We start from the raw sequence: 18,682 nt of genomic DNA on the forward strand, positions 1-18,682 counted from the left end.
GTGACCATTAATACTTTTGTTCAGTAACAAAAGTATTGTCCCTCGTCCTGGGTTCTGAGTGTTTTAGGTAAGTCCATCCTGAAGTCTGTGTTCCAGGTTCCCACTGCACTTTCACAGTTAGTGGTTTCTGCATGTCTATACTGAACATCGAGAATCTGTCTCCACTAACTCAGCCCTGGGTCTGTCTTCTACCCTTGGTGATTCAAATGCTCATCCAGATGGTCCTTAAATACCTGCATGCACCACCCCCACAGGCTGTGTGTTCCAGATTGTAACCCTCAGATCCTCTTTAAACCACAAATTTCTCACGTTAAGCCCATGTTCAAAAACACCTCATACTTGTGTGCATTAAGTTCCATCTGCTGCTTTTCCAGCTTGTCCACATCTCATGCCAACATTTGTTTCCATTCCTCACTGTCCACTGCACCCCTAATCTGGGTGTCTCCTACCCTGCCCTGGTGATTCAAATGCTCATCCAGATGGTCATTAAATACCAGCCTACACCATCCCTCAGGCAGTGTGTTCCAGATTGTAAACTCTTTCATTTTGCCACCTGCTCCACATCCTACATCAAGATTTGCTAGCTGCCTTTGCTGTCCATCACACCCCTAACCTTGGTGTCATCTGCAAACTTGCTGATCCAGTCTTCCACGTTCTCATCGAGATTGTTAATACAGATGGAAAACAATGGACTCAACACTTGGAAGATCAACCAGGGCAGGATGAACACAGTAATGACAGGTTCCTGAGAACTGTTCGTGACCAGAGACTTTGTGTGTTTCTGCATCCAACACCTCCTCTGATGGCTCACTTGGAATACCTCACTGTGAAATACTTACCCTTCAAACTCCCTTTAAATTTCCCACCTCTCAAATTAAAACTATTTCCTTTAGTTTTACACCCACATCAAGAGAAACTATCTCTGTCTCTCTCACCTCTGTATGTGTCACATAATTTTATCCACCTCCATCACCTCACCCTTCAGATCCTCTTTAAACCTCCAACCTGTGACGTTAAAACTATTCCCTGCAGTTTTAGGAGGGAGAAAACTGTTCCTTCCCATGAAGACCCTAGGGAGTGAACAGTTTCTGTCAATCATTCCTAGTAGTTATCCCCATTGATCCATGAATCTGAATCTTTGTCCCCTGCACCAGCTCATCAGGCACACATTCAGCAGTGGTATCTGTCTGTATCTCCATGCGCTAACAAGTGTCACTGGGAGTAATATAGAGCTTACTACTTTTCAGTTTCTGTCTTATTTCTCTAAATTCACTGCACAGGAACACATCCCTCCTCCTCCCTACGTTGCTATAACCAACATGCACTGTCCACCACGATGTCCGGCTGCTCAACCTTCCCCTTGAAATGTCCTGCATCTGCACCAAGACCATAAGACACAGGAGCAGAATTCGGCCATTTGGCCCATCCTGTCTGCTGCCCCATTCTGCCAGGAATAAGAGATCATGACAGATCTCTTAACCTTCGCGAACACTCATACCCCACCCCCACAATCAAGAACCTCATCATTCAATATACCCAATGATTTGGCCACATCCGTCTGTGGGGATGAATTCAGAGTCAGAACCAGAATCAGGTTTATTATCACCGGCAGGTGTCAGGAAATTTGTTAATTTAGCAGCAGCAGTTCAATGCAGGACATGATAATATAGAAAGAATAAGTAAATTATAGAATGTGTGTGTATATGGATATTATGTAGATTAAATATAGTGCAGAAACAGAAATAACAAATAATATATCAAATACATCTGTATAAGGTTTTGAGTGTTTTAAAGTGACAAACCAAATATCTTCAAACTCCTGATGAAATATCTCCACTGTCTTGCTCTCTTTATACTGTTGCTGCATCGATATGTTGCAACCAAGCTAGATCCTCAGAGATATTGACACCCAGGAACTCAAAATTGTTCCCTCACTCCACTTCTGATCCCTCTGCGGACTGGTTCGTGTTCCTTAGCCTTACCCATCCTTCAGTCAACTCTTTTGTCTTACTGACATTAAGTGCAAGGTGCACTGAGGTGGAGTGTGGCAAGAAACAGAGGATAGTGATTTCCTGAATTTGAAGAAATCAATGGTCACGCCTTTGAGATTGGAGTCGACACAGTCGGAATGTGAGGCGTTGCTCATTCAACCTGTACTTGGCCTCATTGTAGTAGGAGAGGAAGCCATGGACAGACATGTTGGTGATGGCCCTCCGTTGGTCAGGGTCGACCATGGATATTCTGCCCTCGCTGTGAAAGTCAATATGCAAGCCAGGGTAGTACGTTATGTAAAGCAAGCTGTTGCCCATGCAGGGGCTCCTGCTCTCCACGCAGCTGATGAATCCAGTGCAACAACAAAGACTAATGCAGTCAGGCACCAGCTGTGTCACAGGATTGCCTGTCTGCATTGAACATCGGACTGACAGGGAATCCAGTTCTGTATTTTTCCTCAGAGTTTACTCCCAATACCTTTCCCTTGAATGGGTCTAGCCTCAAGCCAGTGGGGGTTTGAGATCAGAATTTTCCTTCCACTGGATGAGCTGCCAAATGTGGGTGACAAGCCCCATCTGCCCTAAGCAGTTGGTTATATGATCCCAGTAACCCATTTGCACCTTCCGCTGGCACTAGAAACAGTTCCATCGGGCTTAGTAGCTAAGCCATATGTAAAAGCCAGGAGCTGGATTTGGTTGACAGATGCATTTTGAGGCAGCATTTGATAGGAAGTGCCAGCTTGACCCCATTACCACCCTGACACCCGGTTAAGACAGCTGTAAGGCACTGATATGTGGGTATGGGAATAGGAAACAGAACTAGAATAGGTTGCCACTGGCAGGTCGTGGTTGTTGCAGCTCACAGAGCAAAGGTACTCAGTGCAGAGGTATCCCAATCTGCTTCTGATTAAGTCTCTCATAAAAATCACAGTTCTATTCTCATCTCTCTTTGATATCCTCCCCATGTCTTTCCCTTCCCCCTTTCCCAATCACTATCCCCACTATGAAAGTATTCATGCCTCTTGGAAGTTTTCATGTTTTATTATTTTGCAGTATTGAAAAACAGTGCATTGAATTTGGGTTGTTATGATACTAATCAATGGAAAAAGACTTTTTTTGTCAAAGTGAAAACAGATCTTTACAAAGTGCTCTAATTTAATTACAGATAAAAAAAACCACAAAATATTTGCCTGTCCACATATTCACCCCTTTAATATGACTCACCAGATCAATACTGGTCCAGTCAATTGGTTTTAGGAATTGCATAATCAGTTAAGTGGAGATCACTGTGTGCAGTCAAGGTGTTTCAATAGATTGTAGTAAAAATACACTGATATCTGGAAGGTCCAGCTGCTGGTGCATCAGTATCCTGGGAGAAATTACACCATGAAGTCAGATTAACATTCCAAGCAACCTCTGCAAAACGGTTATTGAAAAACACAATTCAGGAGATGTATAAAAAATTCAAGTCACTGAATACCATTGGAGTACAGTTAAGTCACGCCTCCAGAAATAGAAAGAACATGGCAGAGCTGTAAATCTGCCGAGAGCAAGACATCCTCAAAAACTGAGTGACTGTGCAAGAAGGGGCCAGTAAGGGAGTCCACCAAGCGACCTGTGACAACTCTGGAGAAGTTACAGGCCTCAGTGGCTGAGATGGGAGTGACTGAATATACAGCAACTGTTGCCTAGTTGTTTCACTGTCACAACTTTATGTGAGAGTGACAAAGAGAAAGCCACTGATGGAAAAAAACTCTCATGAAATCTCGCGTGGAGTTAGTCAGAAACCTTGAGGGGGAACTTTGAAACCAGCTGGAAAAAGGTCCCATGGTCTGATGAAACCGAAATTCAACTTTTTGGCCATCTGACTAATCATCAAGTCTGGTGTAAGCCAAACACTGCACATCATCAAAAACACACCATCCCTACCGTGAATTACATTGGAGGCTGCATCACGCTGTAGGAATGCTTCACTACAGCAGGTCCTGGAAGGCTCATAAAAGTAGATGATAAAATGAATGCAGCAAAATGCAGGGAAATCCTGGAGAAAAACCTAATGCAGTCTGCAAGTGAACTGCAAGTTAGGAGAAGGTTTATTTTCCAGCAAGACAATCACCATAAGCATAACAACGAAGCTACACAGGAATGCCTCAAAACAAAGTTAATGTCCAGGAGTGGCCAAGTCAGAGTTCAGACCTCAATCCAATTGAGAATTTGTTGCTGGACTTGAAAAGATCTGTTCGCTCATGAACCACATTCAAACTGACAGAGCTTCAGCAGTTTTCTAAGAAGAAAGGAGAAAATTTTCAGTGTCCAGATGTGCAAAGCGGATAGGGACCTATCTACACAGAGCCAACGGTAATTACTGACAAAGGTGCATCAACTAATGACTGAATTGAAGGAGGTGAATACAAATGCACTGAATTATTTTGTGTTTTATATTTGCAATTAATTTAGATCACTCTGTAGAGATCTGTTTTCACTTTGACACCACAGAGTCTTTTATGTTGATCAGTGTCAAAAAAGCCAAATTCAACGTTTCAAAACAATAAACCTGAAAACCTCCAAAGCAGACTGAATACTTTTGATGGCACTGTGTCCACCCCTTCACCCGCACGTTATAAACAAATCCACCCTGCTCCTTTCCATTTTGCTGATTCCATGTGGAACATTAAACATGTAGGAATGTCAAATTCGCAGTCCAAGTCTCTGTAACCATGTCCCTGCAATAGCTGTTAGATAAAGCACTGTACACAATGTGGAACAGATGGCAACCTGCCCTTTGGCCCACAATATCTGCACCAATCATAATAATGTACTGTATAAAGTACTGGTGCGATCTCAGTGTTGTGAGCTGTTTTGGGTCCTTTATCTCAGGAAGGATGAGCTGGATGGGTTACAAAGAATGTTCTCGAAAGTGATTCCAGGATTAAACAGCTTGTCATATGAAGAGTGTTTATTGGCTTTTGGCCTGTCTTCACTGGAATTTAGGAAAATGAGTGTTGACCTAATTGAAATTAAATGGTGAAAGGCCTTGATAAATTGGATGTGCAGAGGATGAGCATCTACCTCTTGCACTACCTTCTCCTGACTGTTACCCACTTACCTGTCTCCCCAGGCCCCAGAGGGACTACCTGCCTATAGCTACTCTCTATCCCTTCCACTCTTTCCCTGACCAGATGAAAATCATCGAGCTGCATCTCAGGTTCTCTAACACGGTGCATAAGGAGCTGCAGCTCCTGGATTCTTGTTATTTACCTTCTTGATCAAAGCTGCAACATTTGCAACACACCAGCACTGTGGGACCTCACATGTTGTGATTGAGGACGCACTATTCCTTGCGAAATCCCAAGCAATCTACTCACTTGCTTCTTTCACTATTGTAGGATATATTCCTTCAGGTCCTGGAGTCTTTTCCATCTTATTGCTTTTCAGACATCCCAGCACAACCTCCTCCTTAATCTCAACAAGTCTCTGCACATTAGCCTGCTCCACTCTGTTTTCATTGACATTCAATTTCTTCTCCTCGGTAAATATTGACACAACATTCTCATTTAGTACCTCAGCCACTTGGTCTGACTTCATCCACATCATTCATCCTTTAATCTTGAGTAGACCTTTCCATTCTCTGGTTAGCCTTGCTTTATTAATGCAAATCAAAAGGCCTTGGGATTATCTTTGATCCTACATTGCAAGTAGAGTTTGTGGTGCCATTTGGCCTTTCCTATCAGCTCCTTTAGCATTTCTCTGCTATCTTTATATTCCGAAGATTACCAGTCTGATTTTAGCTTCATAAACCTTCCATATCCTTCAATGTAGGATCTTTCCACTCATCTGAAGTTCCCTTACCTTACTATCCTTGTCCTTGCTCCTTACAGGAACATGCTGATCCTGAACTCTGAGCTGCTGGTATTTAAACAACTCCCACATGTCAGATATGGACTTGTCTGACAGTGGCTGCTCCCAATCAATGCCCCTTGACTTCTGTCTTACTCCGTCCTAACTTGCCCTACTGCAATTCAGTACCTTCATACAAGATCTGTTTTTATTCTTACTCATAACCAAAAAAAAAGTTGCGATTACTGTTCCCAAAATGTTCACTGACACTTAGCAGTCACCAGGCCTTGCTCGTTTCCCTAAACTAATTCCCGTATGTTCTCTTCTCTGGTTGGGCTCTGTACATAATATTTCAAATACTCTTCGGATTCACTGAAGAAATCTCGTGCATCTAAGTATTGACAAAGATCTAATTAATTCTATGGAAAATAAAGTCCCCCACTAAGACAACCCTGCTCGGCACCTCTCCATAAACATAAACATCTCCGTTCCTGCACCTCCTGGTGGTAATTGGGGGCCAATACGATAATCCCATCAATGTAACTGCAGATTGCCTCTGCAGGCAACGGACAATGGTTTTGTTTGGCCACTTGGTCAGCATGGATGTGTTGGGCTGAAGGGCCTGTTTCTGTGCTACATAACTCAGTGACTACGTCTGTGGCTGTGGCAGAGCGGGACGGACAGTGTCAGTTGTGAGAAGGTTTGGGGGATGTCGACAAGAGAGTGAATGGTTGAGGATGGGACAGATGGAACAGAATGTGGGGAAATGTGAGATCACCCATTCCCAGGAACAAACTGTAAGAGTTATTTCCACATGGGAATGTTCAGAGGGACCTGGGTGTCATAAACAAATCACTTGAGTTAACATGCAGATACTACAAGTAATGAGAGAGCAAACATTATTTTGTCCTGTGATCCAGGAGGAGTGGAGAAGAGGGGTACAGATGTCTCACTGGATTCTATAGGGCCCTGGTGAGAGCACAGCGTGAATGTAGTGTCCGGGTTTGGTCACACTTCCTCAGAAAGGATAACCGTGAAATAGAGGGAGCGCAGTGACTGTTCCCCACACTGACTGGGCTGGTTGCAGGGATGGAGGGTTGGTTATGTGGGAGGAGAGTGAGTGGGTTGGGTCTGTATTCCCTGCAGTCAATGTGAAAATGAGGAAATCCGTTAGATTCTTTCAGGCTGTGACAGACAGTAGGCAAGGGGGATCTTTCCCCTGAATGACAGCTCCATAACTGAGGAAAACACCCTCAGAATGGTGTGTAAATCACAAACACGAGGGAATCTGCTGATGCTGGAAATCCAAAGCAACACACACAAAATGCTGAAGGAACTCAGCAGGACAGACAGCCTTTATGGAAAAGTGTAAACAGTCGACACTTCGGGCCGAGACCCTTCCATCAGTTCTCATCCTGGTGATGATTCTCAGCCCGAAGCATCGGCTCGTTACTCTATTTCATAGATGCTGCCTGGCCTGCTGACTTCCACTAGCATTTTGCGTCTGTTGCTCAGAATGAGGTGACAAGCATTCGAGGTGGAAATGAGATGATATTTCTTTAAGCTGAGCACAAAGAACTTCTGCATTCCTTATATAAGTAATCTGGAGCCTCAGGTGCTGGACTGAGTCAAAGCTGAGATCAACAGTGTCTGGGAGAATTTTAATCACTAAATGAGTCCATAAGACAATCAGATATAGGAGCAGAATTCGGCCATTTTGCCTGTTGATCCTTCTCTGGCATTTCATCATAACTGATCATTTTTTCCTCTTAGTCCCAATCGCCTTCCTTCATTTGTATCCCTTCATTCCCTGATCAATCAAGAATCCATCAATCTCTGCCTATACCCAGTGATTTTGCTTCCAGAGCTGCCTGTGGCAAAAAATTCCACCGATTCACCACTCTCTGCCTGAAGAAACTCCTCCTCATCTGCATTCTGAAAGGATGCCGCTCTATTTTGAAGCTGTGTGGTCTGGTTGTAATAAATAAAGACAGGTGTAAATTTAAAGTAGGAAAGTTGAACCTTACTAGGAGGTAAGCCTCAGAAGATTGTACTACCCAAACGGTCAAAATAAAGCCAAGTAACAAGGTCTAAAATACCCACAACATGCAGGATTACATTCCTCTCATAATCTTGGCCCATGGGATAAACACAAGCTGGGCCTGATCAACCCTGCCTGGTTCGCCTGGGTGTTGATGTCTCATGCTTAAAGACCGGAAACCGACAATGACCCAGGTTGCATTACTAATGATGTGTCCCTTTGCACACCCAGTTCATTAAGCAAAGTGGTGTCGGACCACATTAATGAAAGGCATCGGCTAGATCAAAGTGGCTCCACTACACGTCCCGATCCACCATAGCCCCACGTATCTCACCATACTAAACTCCACAGCTTTATCTCTCCCAGCCTCACGCATACATCCACCAGCCCTACCCTGAAACCTAATCCTCAGGTCCAAGGGGGCACACACCCCGATTAACCAAACCCCCACAAACCCAATGTGTAAGGAGGAGGAAAATCCAATAAAGGCAAGAGTTGGTCCTGGTTAGTGAAGGTAGGCGGGATCAAAGTGGCAGCGTTGCGTGACACTTAATCGAGAGTGACGAGATGAAGAAGCACAAGAGGGGTGATTCTCCCACTGCCCGCACGGTCTCTTTGTTATTTTAATTTTGATCTGATAGTCCTCTGTCTGTTTGAATATTTTGGTATAATTCATATTTAATTCCAGTTTGTTTTTTATCAGTGTTGAGTCTAATGCAATGTGTCTGTGATGCAGCTACAAGTACGTTGTTCCTTTCTCCTGGGCATAAATAAACTCGATTTGAACTTTTCATTGAAATGTCCAAACCTCTCCTTCGCTCTCTTGCTGCCCTGTGTCATGAACTAAACGTTTTAGTCTTTAATTTTACTATATTTCATCTGATTTTATTTGCATTCTACTTTTGAAATTTGCGTTTCCCTTTTCAATTTCAGCCCGCACCCCCGCCTGTCTCTGCCCTTCTGTACTTCCTCCTGCATTAAACAACAGCGGTAACCACCACACATTGGTGCCGCCTCCCGTCCCCCGGCATTCCAATTGGTGATTCCTTTCTTCAAACAGCCAATGAAAATGCTCAGCATTCCTATCCTCATTAACATACCACTTTGGGCGCTGCCTATTTAATCCGGGCTCCAAACAGCTTCTGCTTATTATTGTGTTTGAAGCCGACGGGGAAATGCCTGATGCACCGAAACCCGCTCCCAAGAAGGGCGCCAAGAACGCTGAGTCCAAACCGACGAGCAAATCTAGCAAGAAGCGCAAGAGGACGAGGAAGGAGAGTTACGCCATCTACATCTACAAAGTGATGAAGCAGGTTCACCCCGACACCGGCATCTCCTCCAAGGCCATGACCGTCATGAATTCATTCGTGAACGATATTTTCGAGCGCATCGCGGGTGAGGCTTCCCGTCTGGCCCATTACAACAAGCGGTCTACCATCAGCTCCCGGGAGATCCAGACCACCAGCCCAGGGAGCTGGCCAAGCACGCCGTGTCCGAAGGGACAAAGGCGGTGACCAAGTACACCAGCTCCAAGTAAAGACAAAACAAACGGGAAAATCAAAGGCTCATTTAAGAGCCACTCACGTTTTCATTAAAAGAGTTATTCAATGTTGAGACATGGATGTGAGGTAAATTTGTAAGTTTCTTGTTGACACGCTCATTCAGAATCTTATTTCCGTTACTCAGAACTTGCTGTCCACTCTTCAGCGTAATCCCGATTTCTCTGTTAATTCCTGCCCTCTGCACAGACACGGAATCGCTACGCACCCCTTCCCCGTTGTTACTTCTAGGTCAGGAGTCGGCAACCTTTACCACTGAAAGAGCCATTTGGACCCATTTCCCACAGAAAAGAAAACACTGGGAGCCACAAAACCCATTTGATATTTAAAAAAAGTTAACACTGCACACAACGCTTTTTTTTGTCTTTATGCTATGTATAAACAAACTATAATGTGTTGCATTTATGAAATTGATAAACTCCTGCAGAGAAAATGAAATTACATTTCTGCATGCAACAAAAACATTTTGAACTCCGAAAAAAAGACGTTGGGTTGAAGGTTACTTTTAAGTAAAATACTCAAAGTCTATTTGAGTCCTTCTTGTATTTATGAAAAACGCCGAACTTAAACTGTCCGCCAGCAGCAAACCAAAAATAACGTCACCCTGAAAAATAAAAGGACTATTTCACTGAACAATGAAAAAATATGAATATACCTAAAATAATAGGCAATTAAAATATTTATCATACTTGGTTAATGGGATTTCTGCTCCTGGACTTCAGCGCACAGCGTCTGCACATCAGGGCTATATGACGTCACCTTCATCGCAAGCTGTTATCTGTGAGGCGTGCACGATGTTTGTTTTTAATAAAGTTCATGTTGGAGAACACCTGCTCACATACATATGTGGATCCAAAGATCGACAGGACTCCAAGCGCATACTTCTTAATGTTTACCTAAGTGTCGGGGATAGCATTCCATGTTTCGAACACAAGTTTGTCCGATTTGGAGAGGTTTTCAATATCACTCCATTTGTGATTCTGAGCAAGAACGGACTTCTGACGGGCAACATCTTCAAGGTCTGCTGTCAAGCGTCTAAACTTGGACACCCATAAGTCTTTGTTGGCTATGTCGGCCAGTTCCATCTCAAGATCAGGTTGACTCACACCTGCCAATGCAGTCGTATTCAGTTGGGATGGATCGATGCTTAGGGGAGTGGCCGGGAAGGATAATGTGTTTTTTTCCTCTCTAAACTCACAGAAGTGTTTCCCAAACGATGCTTGGATTGCGATGATTGCAGAATGTAATACTCCGAATTAATCATGACGTGAGCATGTTTGAACTCTTTCAAATTGGGGAAGTGAGACAATGTGCCTTTCTGTAAATCTCTGGCAAGCACTGTGAACTTGCGCTCGAATGCCAAAACATCCTCCAACATGTGCAGGGCTGTGCGTCCTTTCCCCTGAAGAGCTGCGTTCAGTGTGTTCATGTGCGCTGTCATGTCTACCATGAAGTGTAGCTTTTCCAGCCACACTGGCTGTTCCAGCTCAGAAAAGGTGAGCCTTTGCTGCCCAGGAAAGTTCTCACTTCTTCTGGACACGCAACAAAGCGTTTCAGCACCTCCCCTCTGCACAGCCACCGGCAGCAGGAGATCAGAATATGCGTTTTCCAGCTCGTCCAGTAACAAACGGAATTGACGGTGATTTAAACTTTTTGCCATTATTTTATTGACAATCTGAATGACAACATCCATTACTTCTGTGCATTCCGGAGGAAATGTTTGAGCGCACAGTGCCTCTTGGTGCAAGGTGCTGTGAAAAGTCAGCAGCTTTCTGACCAGCGACTTCTGCAGTAAAGCCACAAATCCCTTGTGCGCTCCTGTCATACTTGGTGCCCCATCAGTAGCTACTGACACCAGGTGGGTGGTCTTTATTCCTTTGGCTCTTAAACAATTCAAGACAGCCTCATAGATGTCTCCACCCCCCACCCCCCCGTGTATGGCCTTTTAGAGGCGGTATTTGTTCAATGTCTTTAGACTCGTCACAGGCAATTGAGTAGGCCACAGCTGAATTGATGTCTTTAATTTGCTGTCTTGGGATGTCTTCTGCAATTCTTATGGTTCTGTCTTTGACAGTCTTTGCAGAGAGGGGCATATCCCTGATTTTCTGCACAATTTCACTCTTGTTTTTAAAGCCCGTGAATAGATGTTCTGAAATCTTAATGAAAGATTCTTTTATATATTTACCATCTGTAAACTGCTTCCCGTGCCTGACTATTTCCTGAGCGGCAACAAAACTAGCATATGTAGTTGATTTTCCAGACTTCATCCACTTCTTGAAATGATTTTTGCTCAGATCAACCTTCCGCATCAGTTCTGAAACGGCTTTTTTTCTCTCATCTCCATCCAGATATTTTTGAGCAAAGGCTGCGTGTTTATTCTGGAAATGTCTTGCGACATTTGACTTTTTGTCGTTTGCTACTTTCTCATTGCATATTAAGTATACCAGTAAACCAGTCTCGTCAGCAGTGAAAGCAAATGAATCTGCCCACGTATCATTAAACATTATGTTTTCTTCAGTCACTATTCTTTTTTTAGAATTCTCCATAGTTAGCCTACCTTGGATTGAAAAATTAAAAAAAATCGCGCACTGGCGGGTGTCAGGCATTGGTGACGTATATTAATAGCGACAAAAAACACGTTTTATTTAGATTGTACAAGATCACGATAATCTTCAAATTTAGAATTACATTTCAAAAACTAACAAACTAACGTAAGATACATTTTAATTAAATACTCATCATTTATTTTCCAAAGCCACAGGGAGCCGCAGCACAGAGATGAAAGAGCCGTGGGTTGCCGACCCCTGTTCTAGGTCATCAAATTCCCCTAACGTGACACTAATTGTTTCTGGTTTAGTTACTGCGGGGAATGCGGTTCATTAAGTTTTGTCCCATTTTGTTTACTTCTCTTAACTACATTCCAACGCGAGTGCCGAACACTGTCACGGTTCGTTCAGAATATTTCTGAAGCCCACTTTCTGAAGGGCGACCCGATGCTAAACTGACTTTAGTCTACACAATGACCGACCGCGAACAGACGCTGACAAACGGTTTTATTCGAATCATTTATCAATTGATGGAAGTCGGTGAACTAAATTACCAGACACCATCACAATATTAACTATACTTGGTTTAAATATTTTGGACTTCAGTAATGTGGGTAAAGGGTCGACAAACAAACCTGTTGTGGTTTAATTTTAGCAACAAAGGCGTTTTTGGTGTTTTGCAATTTTGAGTTTATTTCGGCGGTTAGACGGTTATTTTTTGTGCTTCTGTCATTGCTGTCTCTTGATTGGTGAATAAAGCAGCTCCCTAATTGGAATATTTGTTCTTTCCAATCAGATCAGTCACAGTTGGATCAGTATAAGTTGGAGTCCCTTAGCTCACTAAGGGTTGTATGGTGTGGGGATTTTAACACATAGTTAGTAAACTGTGGGTTTGTTCTCAGAATGATGGATGGTTTGATTGTAGAGGAGTTTTAGATATTTCACATCTTGTGTGTTTTAATGGTGGGAGAGGAACAAGATTTAATGTGCACAATAGTTAGGAAACTACTGTAAATGCAACTTTAGTTTTGAACATTGGAGTGAGTCGTGAGATGTCATGGGTGATGAAGCATTGGGAAGTGACAATTTCCCTGTATTTGTAAGCTTGGGTTTGGATTTATATCAGGGACAGGAGGCCACTTTTAGGAGGTGGAACTTTAGTAAAGCAAATTGGGAGAAGTTTTAATGATTTATGTGGTGAGCATCTGTATGAGCTGAATGGTGAGTATGATGTGGTTTTTGCAAAGAAACATCACATTATTCATCAAACTGGGGTGGATGAGATTCATATTAAAAAGTGCATTAATAGCAGAAAGGCTGTACCCTGGGGGTCGGAGGAGTGTGCAGAGACAATTATTGAGAGAAAGTTAAGAAGTACTGTATCACTCACTGAGTGATCATATTAAGTGTAGCAGGTCACAGGCCGTGGTGAGGAAAGTAACGAAGGTTGTGAAAAAGATTTAATGGAGGTCATATTGTGATAGTATTGGAAGGACTATTAAACTTGGAGATGTTTGGGGAATGATTAAGAAAATGGGGGTGCGGGATTCACAGTGTTCCCAGTATTGATTGAAAAAGTTAATACAATTGTTCCTGAAAGAGAGAAGGTTGAGTACTGGCTCATTTGCTGCAATTCATAATCAAAATTGTTTAAGAGAATGTAGGGATAAGCTTTTAAGAGAATACCTTAATATATTGGAAACCAGCTGTAGCAATGATAGTGATGTAGAGTTTCCTTTGTGTGAATTGAAGGAAGCTATTAATAGTACAGGTCAGATGACTCCAGGAATGGATGATACATGTTATTGCATGTTTAAACGTATGGCCAACAACTCTTTTGAGATAATATTGCAATTTTTGAATCATACTTGGACTTCCAGGCCATCTTCCCTCCTCATGGAAAATGGCAATTGTAGTGTCTTTTCTAAAACCTGGGAAACCCCTGTTGGATACTTCTAGTTATAGACCAATATCACTGATGTCCCATTTGTGTAAAGTTATGGAATTTATGGTGATAGAATGGTTGAGTAATATTTTGGAAAAGAGAGGTAATGTGCTTTTGTTAATATTGTTACGTATTCAGGCAACAATAAATATATGAGTTCGGCAAGGGTTTCATAACAAACAACACGTTTATTAAACACAGAAAACAAACCCCCCAAAAGTAAACAAACACTACCGTAACCAGAAACAGCTGCTGAGCGGCTGTTCAAACAGTTCGTAAAGTGATATTCCAAAAACAGTTCTTTAAAGTGGTATTGCCAAAAGTTCGATATGCTCACAGTCCATTTAAAAGGAGAGACTTTATAAGACGATTTAGGTTCTCTTTCACGTCGCTTGCTTCGATCCCCGACGTCGAACTTCCCACGAAGAATTCACGAAACAGAACGGCTTAAAGGCACTGACCTTTCCTTCTCCACTACCTTCAATCCTTTCTAGTTAAACCTAGGGATTAACACGAAGATAGTCAACAAAATCCTTCCAAATAAGGATCAAACAAAGGTCGCCCCTGTTTCACCGTAGGAAACGATTTTCCTCGATCTTTAACTTCCAACTTCGAATCTTCACTCTCCATTAATTTCGAACTAACAGAATCATAAAGAACCTGCTGGCAATGACCTCTTAAACTTTAGGCATTAAATAAAAACTTCATCCTTCAGCTAAACTGCGTCATCACTTCAAACATGCAGTGGCATGGAGTCAACCTGGCAAATCCAGCCACGAACTGCCCCTCCTCACAGGGTGGGGTCTACCTTTTATAACCTGTAAAAAAAAAACCATCACATGATCTCTACTGGTGGGAAAATGACGGCACCACCATCACAAGACCATCACCTCAAGTCCAATACAGCTTCAACCCCAGTCACATGACAAGGGCTCCACTGTCATGTGTCGCGAGTACGTAACAATATTCTGGATTAATTTGAGGGGCAAATACTGGTTCAATGCCACATGTCCCAAAAGCTGTCAATGTTTTTTATGCAGAAAACTCAGCATCTACTTCAACACAGCAAGCTTCCACAAAAAATATAATCAATGAAAATGTCAATCCATGGCCTCCTATACTGTCCCAATGAGGCCACACTCAGGTAGGAGGAACAACACCTTGTATTCCGCCTGGGTAGCCTCCAATCTGATTGAATGACCATTGATTTCTTCATCTTCTGGCCATGCCTCCCCTCCATCGACATTCCCCGTCCCCTTTTCACTTTTGTTACCTGCCCATCACCTCCCTCGAGTGTTCCTCCTCAATCTTCTTTCTTCCATGGCCTTCTGTTCTCTTTATCAGACTCCACCTTCTCCAGCCCTGTATCTCTTTCACCACTCAACTTCCCAGCTCTGGACTTCATCTGTCCCCCCCCTCCCAGTTCCACCTATCACTTTGTGTTTCTCGCTCCCCTCCCCACCTTTAAAATTTACTCCTCATTGTTTTTCAGCATTTTGTGGGTGTATTCCTTGGATTTCGAGCATCTGCAGATTTTCTCCTGTTACTCAATGACAACGGGCATTTTGTATGACAACTGTCAAAGTCCCACTCACTGAGAAATGTAGATATGAAACCCAAGGTTCAGCAGATGCTGAGAATAAACTGCAAAGTACCACACACAAAGTACTGCAGGAACTCAGCAGGACAGGCAGCATCTAAGCAAAGGAATAAACAGTCTAGATAGGATGAAGTGTCTTGGCCCATAATATTCATTATTTATTCCTCTCCATAGATGCTGCCTGGGCTACTGAGTCCCCCCAGCATTTTGCAAACATAAACCTCCTTTTTCAGTCAATCAGTTGCCAAATGTTTCTGAACTTTCATTTGTAGCCTCATCCTCCTGGTCTGAATCCTTCCTTCTACACCCTGTAAACTTGAGGCTCCATCACGTCTGGAGTCCCAAAGCCCTCATTAGTGTAGAGCCCTCTTGTTTCTGCTCCATCGAATATTTAACCACCATTCTGCTCATATTTCAGAGGACAGCATTGTATTGCAACAGCCCGGCTGTGTAAGGCACAGCCCTTCAAAATCTGTGAAAATGACCCAAAACAATGAATAGAGCAGAACACGAAGATTTTAACCACACAAGACGTCATCCTTGGTCCAGAGCTGTGAGGAATGAAGACTATTTGGGGCAAAACCCTAGTGAATTCATCTTCTGCAGTTTCCAGAAAGTTATAGATTTAATTCAAAGTAAACCTCTGCAGTCACAGGCTGAGCAGTTGCAAAATGTATATTTTAGGGTGAGTGACAGGTGAACAGCAGTGATGGATTTGAAAGCTCTGGTGTAGAATAGGAACGTGAGCTGGTACTAGATGAACTGAGTGGCCTCTCTACTGTACATTAGCTGTGTGACAGGCAGGAAGCTCCTGAGACACAAGATTTGAAATAGAGCTGATTAATTTGTCACAGATCTACAACATTAATGCCAGAGTATTTTCAGACTAACATCAGCAGAACAAACACTCCAATGCTCTGTGACCAGGGTTCAGTCACAATATCTGCAGAATCTGATATTGACAGTCTCACATGAACTTCCAAATAGATTCAGTCATCATGATGGTTAAAATGTTCATCTAGAGCTTTATTAAACTTCTTTCCTGATGTCAAGTTGCCAGTGTTTCTGCAGGTGGGATTACTGAGTAAATTTCTTTGCTGACACAAGACCGAAGTGTGTCCTCTATGTATTTTAAACTCACTGGAGCCTCACAAAATGGCTGAACCGATTGAATCTCCTCCCACACTTGGAACAGGTGAGAGACAGAGACAACTGAGCCAAGTCTAGCTGCTCACCGGTGTGACCCGGCTGATGGCGTAAGAGCCATGTGACTGAATGAATCCTCTCCCACACACGGAGCAGGTGAATGGCCTCTCCCCCTGTGAGCTGGCTGGTGTATCTGCAGGTTCAGTGGCCTGGTGAATCCCTTGCAAAATGAGAGGAAGTGAATGTCAGCTCAGTGGTATCAACTCTGTGGCCATTTATCAGGTCAGATCAAGGACATGTCAGTGTATTGGGGTTCTCCTTGCTCAGACTGGTATGCTGTCCTCTCAACCATCTCCTCCTTACATTCAATGATTAGTAGTATTCGAATGTCGGGGAACTGATAAACACATGAGAATAGACACACTGTTGTGTTTGTGATTCTCAGACATAAATTCTTTGCCTTTTCTGCCCTGTAAAATGTTTGCAAAGAAGACCAATAGGTGAAAGACAACATTTCAGCTGAGATTATTTAGTTTTTTCATTGATGTCTGATGTCACACTGTTACAGAGAGGCTGAACACAATTTGGTGGTTCAACACTTCTAACTGGGAATAGTTCAGGCATAAGGACACGACATCAGATTCTCTGTATTCCTCTCTGCCCTTCATCAAGCTGTGACTTGGCTCAGTTTGTCTCTCTCCATTAGTACAGCTTCACATTCCGGGTATCTCCCACAGACCTACTAAGAACACGCATTTGTTGGCATTTGTCAGTGGTAAAGTCAGAGTCAGCAATGCCATTGAACCTGAAGAGAATGTGATCAGGCTTTCTCGTTGCAGACTGACACTGCGGTATTCTTGTGGTGTGAATGCTACTGGTACCCAGTATGTTATTGTGGATTTTTACAATTAAAATGGCATGGGGCATTTTATGTTTAGGGACAACTGTAACAACTCATTTATTATCCTCCAAACACAGAAACAAAGCACGGTTTAAAATTAAATGACATAAATACATCATAACATCTGTCCAGGCTTTTAAAGAGAAACACAACTCAATGTTGGTGGTTGTTAATTCTGCATGTTTCCACCCATTACATTAATCTACACAGACACCCCTCCCCCCCAGTCCTCTCACTGCTCCCCCTCTGTGATCGTTATAGCAGTTTATTTCCTTTCAATGTCAGTTCTGTCCGTTTGACAACCTTCCTCACCACCCACAACTGCACCAACATTCATATCATCAGTGATCTGATCAGCCCGTGTGTATTTTAATCAGATCATACAGAGGCCCCATCACTGATCACTGTGGACACACTGGTTACATAGCTACAGTCAAAATCATTTTCAATTCCATCAGTCCGAATGTTGCTACATGATACTGTTACGTACCCCGAAACTGGGTATCTTACCAGCAAAGAGAGAAGTGTCCGTTTGAGTCTGGTGATACTATTTTCAACAATATTTATTAGCAAAAATATACAAAATAATATCAATGCGAATATACGTTAACAATACTAAACCTAAAAGTGCAGGTAGAATAATAATCACTAGTGAAACAAGCTCCACAGTTGTCTAGGGGATAATGAATTGTCAGATGGATATATAAAGTTCCGTTCAGTTCATGCAGGTTGCGGTAGTTGTTTGTCGCGGTGTTTCAATTGTTGAGACAGAGAGAGAAAACGTGGGAACAGTAACAGCTATTATCTTGCCAAGCTTCCTTTATCATTTTGACCCGTCGATACATTGTGGTTGTGGCCATTCACGTATGACCCCTCCGTCCTTCAGCTAGTCCATTCTTCCGTGGTGGACTCGTCACCCAGGCAAGGGTGGACAACACACAAGCCCCCACCAGTCTCGCTACAAAACACTGTGAGTTAAAAGTTACCAACCCTTCGTTTGGTCTCCGGTATCCCACCCTGTCTCGTGAGGTTCTGATGCTCACTAGCGTTTCTGCTGGTGTGTCTGAGGGGTGTTACCCCAGACCTCACTTTTATCCCCACTCACGGGGTTTCAGG

General features: G+C 43.0%; 2 protein-coding genes and 1 pseudogene across 5 annotated transcripts in view; 2 read left to right on the forward strand and 1 right to left on the reverse strand.

The window, feature by feature from the left end:
* The window catches only part of LOC132383851 (uncharacterized), a 112,441-nt gene that overhangs the window by 68,343 nt on the left and 25,416 nt on the right, over nucleotides 1–18,682 (reverse strand). The gene's annotated exons all lie outside the window — the stretch shown is intronic.
* LOC132383845 (uncharacterized) overlaps nucleotides 1–18,682 on the forward strand; it is a 405,546-nt gene that overhangs the window by 889 nt on the left and 385,975 nt on the right. Inside the window, exon 2 of one of the 4 annotated variants that reach the window (XR_009508774.1) lies at nucleotides 15,938–18,222. The exons of the other annotated variants lie outside the window; for them this stretch is intronic. The gene's annotated coding sequence lies outside the window, so the exon portion shown is untranslated. Of the gene's footprint in view, nucleotides 1–15,937; nucleotides 18,223–18,682 lie in introns of those variants that run through there. 4 annotated transcript variants of the gene reach the window in all.
* Nucleotides 9,038–10,025, forward strand: LOC132383893 (histone H2B 1/2-like; annotated as a pseudogene).

Source organism: Hypanus sabinus, chromosome 31 (genome assembly GCF_030144855.1).
Source record: "Hypanus sabinus isolate sHypSab1 chromosome 31, sHypSab1.hap1, whole genome shotgun sequence".
In the NCBI taxonomy this organism is placed as follows: domain Eukaryota; kingdom Metazoa; phylum Chordata; class Chondrichthyes; order Myliobatiformes; family Dasyatidae; genus Hypanus; species Hypanus sabinus.